Here is a 10,393-nt window from a genome sequence, read left to right as displayed (position 1 = left end):
ACAGGGCTTGGTAAGGGAGTGTGGGGTGCTTGCCCTGTAGACCCCTCTTGGCTCAGAAGTTAGGCTGTGACTTACTGCGTTGTCCTCATCCCTCTCTGGAGCGGTTTTGTGGGGGCCCCACCAGATTTGGTTACTTGGTTACTCTCTCTCTCTCTCTCTCTCTCTCTCTCTCTCTCTCTCTCTCTCTGTGTGTGTGTGTGTGTGTGTGTGTGTGTGTGTGTGTGTGTGTGTGTGCTTGGCTACTCTTTTCATTCCTGCTTCGCATTAAACTTCCTGGACAGGTCTTGTCTAGAAGCTGGCTCCATGCTGGGTGGCAGGCAGTGGGAAGGGTGTGTCAGGCTGTGTGTGTGTGTGTGTTTAGGCTGCTTGCTTTCTGGCATCTCAGCCCCTTTTGAGAAGGCTCTGTGACTGACTGGGGGGTGACAGTTCTTGTCACCATGTTCTGCGTTCAGTCCAAGTTTTAATGCCACCTACTGGTGAGGTGGGGCAGCCGCCAAGCTGGGCCAACCCTTGGTGTCTCCATTCTGACACCTATTCCTTCCTCCAAAATCCCGGGGCTGTAACCCAGAGCTTCATGGGCCTTGAAGTGAAAACATTCTGTCCCTTGAAGAGTCAGCAGACTGCCACAGCAGTGAACCCTGGCATGTCTTTAGGCCTCCTGTCTAATTGCTGCAAAGTCTCTGCCATGGGGCTTTGTCAGTCAGACAGGGAAGACACACTTTGACCCCACGACGACATGTGTGTGTCTGCCACATGTGTTCCGGTGCCCAAAGAAGAAGGCCTTAGATTGCCTGGATTGGAATTACAGGCGTTTGTGAGCTGCCCAACGTGGGTGCTGGGGTCTGAGCGTGGGTCCCCTGGAAGGACAGTCAGCGCGTGCTCTTAACCTCTGAGCCGTCTCTCCAGTCCTATACCGCTCTCTCCAGCTCTCCCACTCAGCCCAGCCCTTTCTAGGGGATTCCCAAGTCTGTGGGGAAGGCAGGGCTCACCCTACCACAGTTGCTAATCACAAGGGAAGCAGTTGGTGACCTTGGGCCCGACGTTAGTGGAAGGGGACGGGAACTCCTGAGCTTCTGGGATGAAATGGATAAGCAGGGAGGAGTTTTAGGACTGTGTGTGTGTGTGTGTGTGTGTGTGTGTGTGTGTGTGTGTAGCTTACCCAGCTCAAAGGAGGGAGCCCAAAGCTCTGATGCTGGGTTGTCTGCCTTCAGGTCAAAATGGCTTCTCAAGGAGCAGAAACCCACAGGAGAGACCCCAAGCTGGAATGACAGTTAAATTCAGTAGTTCAGGGAGACTAGCTGCCTACTGAGATGTGGATTCAGGTGGGGGCCAGGCATGCCTGACTCATGGGGCACAGGGCACTTGATGTCCACTCAGAGATGAGCAGAGATTGTCATCGTGAAGAAGCAGAGCCAGGGGAGGCCCTGGTGTGTCTGGTGGTGAACCCCTACTTTATCCCTTCTGTGCTGCAGAAGGAACCCACAGCCTCCTGCACGCTGGACGAGCGCTCTAACCACTGAATTACACCCCAATCCTCTTGACACTTCTTAATTTTGAGACCGAGTTTTCCTAGTTGCTCTGACTGGCCTTGAACTCATTCTGTAACCCAGGCTAACAATGAACCCACTATGTAGCCCAGGCTGCCCTTGAATTTGTTATCCTTCTGCCTCAGCCTTCCTAGTAGCTAGGATTACAGGCCTACAAAATGTGTGTTCCTGACCCGAGACACACGGCTTCCCTGGATCCTGGGAGAGACAGGGAGAGGAGAAATTGGGGAGAGGAGGAGGCTCGATCCCCACATTCACTGACTGAAACTGTGACTCCCAAACTGCCCTCCTCCATGTCCTGCTCTGAGGCGACCACGGTGGGAGGGGGGCTTGCTGGCATTGGCCTATAATCCCAGCACTGACAGACAAGTGCATATCCGTGAGTGTGAGGCCAGCTTGGTCTACGTAGAGAGTTAGTTAAATCCAGTCAAGCAGGCAGCCTCTGCTGGGATACACACTGGAGGAGAAGCACGGTCACAAACGATCAGATGAAGGCAGCTGCCAACACTAGGTGGCGCTCTCCCCACACACCCGGCACCTTTAAGAGCTTGGCCTGTGTCACATACTGAGTTATAACAACCTCATATGTGGGTACCTATGTGGGGTGCCTCATATGTGGGGTGGGTAATTAGTTTCTCTTAATGTCCGGGCATGGTGGTGTATATCTTTAATCTGAACACTCTGGAGGCAGAGGCAGGTAGATCTCTGTGAGTCTGATCTACATAGTGAGTTCTAGGACAGCCTGGGCTATGCAGTGAGATTCTGTCTTAAAACAATAAACAAAACCAAAAAACCCCAAACAAACAAACAAAATAAAAAAAAAATCCTCCTATACAAAAATCCAAATCAAAATTAATAATATCAAAAGATAAAATTTAAAGATTAATTTTTGGTTTTTTTTATGTATAAGAGTGTATGTCTTTGTGTGTAAGTCGCATGCATGTGCGTGCCCCAGGAGAGCACCAGATCTCCTGGGAGTGAAGTTACCTGTAGTCATGAGCTTCCTGACATGGGTTCTGGAAACTGAACTTGGGTTCTCTGGGAGAACAGCGAGTGTTCTTAAGTGCTGAGCCACTGCTCCTGCCTCAATTGTTTCTATATTTTATGAGTGAGGAAATTGAAGCACATACAAATTAGACACCTTTTCCAAGGCCACACAACCCCCTGGTCACACAATCTCCTGGTCACACAGCCTCCTGGTCACACAGTCTCCTGGTCACACAATCTCCTGGTCACACAGCCCCCTGGTCACACAGCCCCTGGCTACACAATCTCCTGGTCACACAGCCCCCTGGTCACACAGTCTCCTGGTCACACAGCCTCCTGGTCACACAGCCTCCTGGTCACACAGCCTCCTGGTCACACAGTCTCCTGGTCACACAGTCTCCTGGTCACACAATCTCCTGGTCACACAATCTCCTGGTCACACAGCCTCCTGGTCACACAGCCTCCTGGCTACACAATCTCCTGGTCACACAGCCCCCTGGTCACACAGTCTCCTGGTCACACAGCCTCCTGGTCACACAGCCTCCTGGTCACACAGCCTCCTGGTCACACAATCTCCTGGTCACACAGTCTCCTGGTCACACAATCTCCTGGTCACACAGCCTCCTGGTCACACAGCCTCCTGGTCACACAGCCTCCTGGTCACACAATCTCCTGGTCACACAATCTCCTGGTCACACAGCCCCCTGGTCACACAGCCCCCTGGTCCTTGTAGAAATAGAATTCTGCTCAGCTGCGTGGGCATTGATTGCTATGGTACTGTCAACAAAACTAGATGGAGGGTGGTAATGTCACTTGTTCAAGGTGCTCAGGAGGGGTCTCTGTGAAGCGACCCTTGAAGACGATGAAGAGGACCCAGCTATACGGAGCTCTGGGAGAAGAACATCACAGCACTGGCAAATGCAAAGGCCCTGAGGTTGGGAATGAACTTGTCTACACACTAGGAAAGAAGCCAGCATGCCTGGAGTGTTGGCACATAGTTTGATGAGCATAGAGATGTAGGTGGTGACCCAGAGAGTCTCCTGAGGGCTCACTGTGTGGCCTGTGGGGAGAGGGAGTTGCTGGGAATGTGGTGGGGGGAATCAGACACTGGCAGTTTCCAATCTTGCCTGTAAAATCATGTTTCCAGAGAACGCTGGATGAGAGGATGGGAACAGTGAAGGTGAGCGGTTCTGTTGTCACCAGCAGTGTCTGCAGTGACACCGGGTGCATGCTGAGGACTCCCGGGAAGAGCCCAGGCTCATCCTGGCTCACTAGCCCCTTCTGGGAGACCCCCATGCATCCAGTGACTGTTCCATTGCTGTGACAGAGTACCCGACCAAAGCAACTTAAGGGAAGGAAGGGTTTATCATGACTCACAGTGTGAGGGTGCAGTCCACCAAGGCATGGAGCAATCCAGCATGGAGGCAGGAGGTGGAGTTGCCCACGTGTGGGATGGACTGCCCACGTGTGGGATGGGGCTGCCACGTGTGGGATGGACTGCCCACGTGTGGGGTGGACTGCCCACATGTGGGATGGGGCTGCCACGTGTGGGATGGACTGCCCACGTGTGGGATGGGGCTGCCATGTGTGGGATGGAGCTGCTATGTGTGGGATGGGCTGCCATGTGTGGGGCGGGGCTGCCACGTGTGGGGCGGGGCCACCCACATTAGGTCTTCCCATCTTGTTTAGCCCAGGCTAGACTCTCCCTCTCACAGACAAGCCCAGAGACTTGTCTCCTAGGAGCTGTCAAGCTGACAGTGTTAACCTTTGCCTCTTGTTGCTGGTGGGAGAGGCTGTGGACTGGCTACTCACGTGGTCAGAGGATGGGGAAGCTGTTTCCAGCTCCCCGAGTGGTCCAAGTCAGCACCATATAGAATCAGACATGGGCTCCTATTGGAGGTCAGGGAGGAGCTGGGGCTGAAATGGACATGGTAGGGATGGAGATTTCAGCGTTCTGGCATGGGACATAGCCCAGGCCGATCGAATGAGTCTTCAATTCAGGTTCTGAAACATTTTAATTATGGGGGGGGCATGTGATGTAAAATGAATTTCCTTGTAGATTCCTGGTGATTGCCTCTTTTTAGACACTTTGTAATGGAAAAATCACTTTTTATTAATTAACTCTATGTGTATCGGTGTTTTGTCTGCATGTATGTCCTGGTGTCAAGAAGGCCTGAAGACGTTGGATCTCCTGGAATTGTAGTTACAGAGTTGTGAGCTGCTCTGTGGGTGCTGAGAACTAAACCCAGGTCCTTTGGAAGAGCAGTCCATGCTCTTAACCGCGGAGCCGGAAACAGTCCTCTTTCCTTTCCTAATTGATTTGTCTTGTAAATACGGTTTTCGTTGAGGGAAGGAAAGGGCAGTTCCTCTTACAACCACCAGATGGCAGCATCGCATCATCAAGGCAGTGCTCAGCTCGGCAGCCTCAGACCCGGGGATTTGAATCCAAACCCCAGGCAGGCTCCTGGCTGAGAGTTGAGTCTCCATCCTCGAGGGTGGGCTGTGCTTTGAAGAGGCTCAACCCAGGGGTCTCTCCACAACCCCGCCCCCTGACCCCCGTTTTAGACAGACTCTCGATGCCTGAGGCTGATCTTGAATGTCTGAGTCTCCAGTCTCCACTCTCCGGATCCCAGTATTGTAGGTATGCCACCGTGCCCAGTTTAGGTGGGATCGAAGCGGGGCTCCACACATGATGGGAAAACGCTCTACCGGCTGAGCCGTTTCTGAGGCTCGGTCATCAGAGGCCCAAGCTTTCCAGGACCCAGAAGGGCTTGGGGGTCGTCTTTTGGGGCTCCTCTACTTCTGCACCCCAGGAGAGCCCCGGGCCTGCACAGGATACCCAGCCAGGTCCGATCTAATCTCCTGTGAGTAATGACTCCGCTATTCCCTCTTCCCCTAAATTAAACCTAATCTTGTGTTGACTCTGCTGAACAGGGAGAATAGTGCAGAAGATTAAGACGAGATGGTAGTCATTCTCTTCCAACAAAAGCCAATTAATTGCTGGTAGGATTATCTCGCTGAGTTAGAGCTGCCTTCAGCCTCGCAGACAACTAGGGCGCTTCATCTTAGGTCTGTGCTGACGCAGCGGGAAAGATTCTGGGGAGACATAAGGAGGAACTGCCTGGATGAGGAAGGGGCTGTGAAGGGGGTGGAACTAGTCGTGTGGCAGGGCATCTTAGGTCTGTGCTGATGCAGCAGGAAAGATTCTGGGGAGACATAAGGAGGAACTGCCTGGATGAGGAAGGGGCTGTGAAGGGGGTGGAACTAGTCATGTGGCAGGGCTGTAAGTCCAGGTGGAACCCTGTGGAGCCCTCCTCCGTTTCCCAAACGTGCACCCCGTATTTGCTTTCTGAGACCCTGCCACGTGGGCCATCTTCAGTCAGTGAATGTGGGGATCGAGCCTCCTCCTCTCCCCAATTTCTCCTCTCCCTGTCTCTCCCAGGATCCAGGGAAGCCATGTGTCTAGGGTCAGGAACACACATTTTGTAGGCCTGTAATCCTAGCTACTAGGAAGGCTGAGGCAGAAGGATAACAAATTCAAGGGCAGCCTGGGCTACATAGTGGGTTCATTGTTAGCCTGGGCTACAGAATGAGTTCAAGGCCAGTCAGTGCAACTAGGAAAACTCGGTCTCAAAATTAAAAAGTGTCAAGAGGGTTGGGGGTGTAATTCAGTGGTTAGAGCGCTCGTCCAGCATTAGGGAGGCTGTGGGATGGGGTGTAGTTCAGTGGTTAGAGAGCTCGTCCAGCGTGGGGGAGACTGTGGGTTCCATCTGCAACACAGAGGGAAAAAAATAGGGATTCACCATCAGACACACCAGGGCCTCCCCGGGCATTGCTTCTTCTCTACAAAGAAGCAATCTGGGATTTCCAGGGTTCTGCCCTGATGTTTCCCAGCCTGGCCTGAGGTCTCTGTACCCCAGACACTGTGAACTGTGGAAACAGAGGGCCGTAGAGGGGGAAGAAGAGGCTGCCCACACTCACAGGTCTGAGATACTTCCTTACATGGCCCTCCTAGAGACTGCTCTTGGTTATCCTGATGTGTACAGGCACAAGCTGGGGTTCAGGGGGGTCCCCACACTGTATCCTGTAGGGCCCTGGGGGTCCAAGGGTTCCCCTGCAGGCCTGTGTACACGCGTCTTGTGGATGAATGAAGTGCTATTTCCAGTAGGTGGGAGGCCATGGCAGTCTGGTCCCTTCTTTCTGGCTCTCAGATGTGGAGCCAGGGTGTCAGTGGGATGTGTGGTTCCCCATCACAGCCCTGCTCCTCACCTTGTCCTCCTGCTCTGTGGGAAGCCTACTGCCTCATCCGGAGAGCTCAGCTTCAGTGACTTTGATCTGTGAGTCAGTGCTATTTTCCGAACCCAACAAAAGTGTCCCCAAAGTGCAGTTTAGCAGTCCAGGCTATGTCGCAGCTGTGTGGTCAGCGCGCTAAGCACCGTTCATCTCTGGCCATAGTTAATCCTCTCCTCTCATCCCACTGGGAGGCTCAGAGAGGGGCAGCCTGGCTAAGTATCACACAGCCTACAGCAAGGTACTGGACTCGGGGATCCCAATCCCACAGAGGACGGGGAGCTTTGCCAAGAGTCACTTAGGCCAAGGGGTTTCCCATGTCCCACAGACTATGCTTAGGCCTGGCCTGGGGCATACACCTGTTCATGTGAACCCATTTAACACCTGAGCATTAATTAAGCCCCCTCTGTGTGCCAGGCACCTTGCTATGCTCCCAGGAGACAGCCATGAGACAAAGGGCCCTTGCTCCCAGAAGCTCAGACTGATGTGGAGACTTTTTTATTTTTAAAAGGGAATTACTACCCACAAGTGACAGAGACATGTCCTCTGTCAAATGGGTTGTCAAAAGCCCCAAGCAGTTCTTCTTTGGAGGGCGCTTAGCTGGAGGGGCACAAGAAAGAGTAGAATACAAGTCTGTAAAATAGCTGTGGGACAGTGGACAGACCGTGCGCGGACAGCCTCTTTAGTTTGGATGCTCAGTCAGGGAGGGCTACCTGGAGGAGAAGGTAAGTGGACCCTTGGCTTCCGAATGGCAGAGACAAAGAGGTTCCCTGTTAGAGAACCTGAACTCCTGGTTGTTTCCTGGCCGCAGGGTCTTTCTGATTCACCAGTGTTCTATGGCGGAACAGGGACCCTTGTGGGTTTACTGTCCTTAGATAGTGATTGAGTGTGGGAGGAGGTGGCCTCAGGCAGTGGGAGCTGTGTGAGGAGAAGGGCCTTGTCGGGAGACCCTCAAAGTAAGAACCCTAAAGACAGACATCTCAGGAAAAAAAAAAAAAAGCAAAAGAACAAAACCGAAAAACAAGGAAGAAGGAATCGGGAGGGGAAAATGATTTTCTGGGCTGGCGTTTCCAGGGGGATTAAATCTTCTTTCTCGTCACCACCGAGTGGAATAATCCAATCTATGAGGCGGAAGCCCCCTCCTCTTTATTGCAGCGTCTTTGACCTAAGCATATCTGGCTGCGCTTGAAACCAGACCATCCCGGGGAGGGAGAGCCGGAGGGAGGGAGCGCCAGCCCCCGGACCAATTACTCTGCTCGCCGACACCAGAAAAATGAATTATTCCCCGAAAGCAGCCTCCTCAGCTGATGAATTCTGCACTGCAGTGCTGCGGAGTTCTCCCAAATTGAATCGAAGCTTTGAGAGATGTTTAAAACCAGGTGGAGTGTGTTTCGGTGGAGAGGGGGCTCTGACAGCCTAGCGGGGGCTTCCGCTGCTGGCAGGGGTCCTGGGAGGGAGCGAGGTAGAGCCCATCTTCCTGCTCCAGAGGTCCCTGTGCTCCACTGGGGCGAAATGCTTTGTTCCCAGCCCGAGGCTCAGAGAGGCCAGGTTGTCTGTCTGAGGCCACACAGTGAGCGGGTAACCATGGCAACCTGGTACCTTTCCGTCCCTGTCCTCTGGGCCTTTGCTAGAAACGCCTCCTCAACGCTCTCCCTCCCTGGGAAGCCCAGATTGAACGCGCTGGCTCTGAGCAAGCGCTTCATATTCTGAATCACTGAATCTATAGCTGTGTGACCCGGAGCACGGAGCTCCATCTCTCTGGGCCTCCGCTGCCTGGCCCCGCTCCCAATGAGGCTAACTAAAATCCGGGATTGCCACCCTGACAGCTACAAATGACAGAAACATTTGTCACTCCAAGTGGCCAAGTAAAGCAAACTTGGCATTTCAGTCAGAGTCCCCTAAAGGCACGGAACTGATGGGGGGGCATCTGCACTAGGTCGGCTTTCAGACTGTGCTCTGGGTAGTCCGCCAATGGCCGCCTCGCCGTGAGAAGGCTGAGCGTCCAGTAGTTGTTCAGTCCGCCCACGAGGCTGGGTGTCTCAGCCCTCCCACTCTGGCGCTGGCGTCCTGGAGGATTCCTGGAGACCTATGGGTCACTAGTCTGCTTTGAAGCCACGAGGAAGTTGCCTCTAACACCGATGAAGGAATGCCTCGGCCACAGAATAGATGAACTTGCCAGCCAGAGTGAGGGCAAGCAGGCTAAAGGCAAAGAATTCTTCCACGTCCTTTAAGGGGGGATGCTACCTCGGAAGGCATGGCTCATATTTAGGATGTGTCTTTCTGCTTCAAATACTCTGATTAAGAAAATCCGTCACAGGAGTGACCGGAAGCTTGGGTTCTAATTGGTTCCAAATGTAGTCAGGTTGGCCACCAAGGTTAGCTATCACACTTGAGTTCACGTAATGAAGGAGTGGCTGGAATATTTCTTTATTCTTTCTTTCTTTCTTTCTTTATTAATTATTTGTGTGTGTGTGTGTGTGTGTGTGTGTGTGTGTGCATGTGGGGAGTATGGACATCAGCTGTCTCTGGGGCCAGGAAGGATAAAATGTAAGTGAGCAGAGCCAGGGGGAACAAGGCCTCTGGGTTTCTCAGGTCCAGCCTGTTCGTCAGGGACACCCACCTTCCGGGCCAGAGAGATTAAAGTTTGGTTTTCTGAGAGGTGACCCAGCAAAGAATTCTCCAGCTCCACATGGTCCTGATCATGGGAGTCTTGGGGAGACTGTGTATCTCCCCGAGTCTGTCTGTGAAATAGACAACTGGGTAGCACGGTTAATAAAAACCCAGAGACAGAAATTGGGGTTCAACCTGAAGGTCAGAAAAGCAGAACAGCCAGCCACTGTCTCTTACCTCTACCTCAGTCTGAAATGGCGATCCTGCCTCCAGGAATCTCAGAATGAGACTGTGTCTGAGAGCTGTCTCCTCCCATTTTATATTCCTCCCTAGTACTGGGATTAAAGGCATACACTGCCTGGTTTCTGTGGCAAACTAGTGTGCCTACTGGGATTAAAGGTGTGTGTCACCACTGCCTGGTCAGTAAGGCTGATCAGCGTGGCTGTTTTACTCTCTGATCTTCAGGCAAGCTCTATTTATTAAAATACAAATGAAATGTCACTCCATCAAGTGGGCATGACAGGAAGTGCTGGGTAGCCCCTGGTCTGGCTGGTGCCCAATCTTAAGAGTGTTTACCCCAGAGACTCAGAGGAAGAGGGTGCTCAGCCTGGACCCATGAGAGACAGAACTGGGGGCACCCAGGACTTGTTGGGGGACCACAGGACTTTGAGGAGAGGCCGGCAGGGCATGTGGGTTCTCACACTGACATGAGCCAGCACCAACGCTGGGCATTATTAACACCTGCTCCCAGTGAACTGGTCCCTCTGAGTTCTGGCTTCCACGGTAGCCTCTGTGTAGGGCTCTTCATGGGGTCTCAGCATTAGTCTTAAAAACAATATGTATTATAGGCATGAATATTGGGTGTGAGTGTGTGTGTGCACGTAATGCACGTAACAGAGTATGCATGTGGGGGTCAAAGGGCAACTTTCAGGAATCAGTTCTTTCCTTCTACCGAAGCT

This window comes from Microtus oregoni, unplaced genomic scaffold (assembly GCF_018167655.1).
Source record: "Microtus oregoni isolate MIOR12 unplaced genomic scaffold, Mior012 000005F_ref0000423, whole genome shotgun sequence".
In the NCBI taxonomy this organism is placed as follows: Eukaryota; Metazoa; Chordata; class Mammalia; order Rodentia; family Cricetidae; genus Microtus; species Microtus oregoni.
This window is presented reverse-complemented; position numbering follows the sequence as displayed.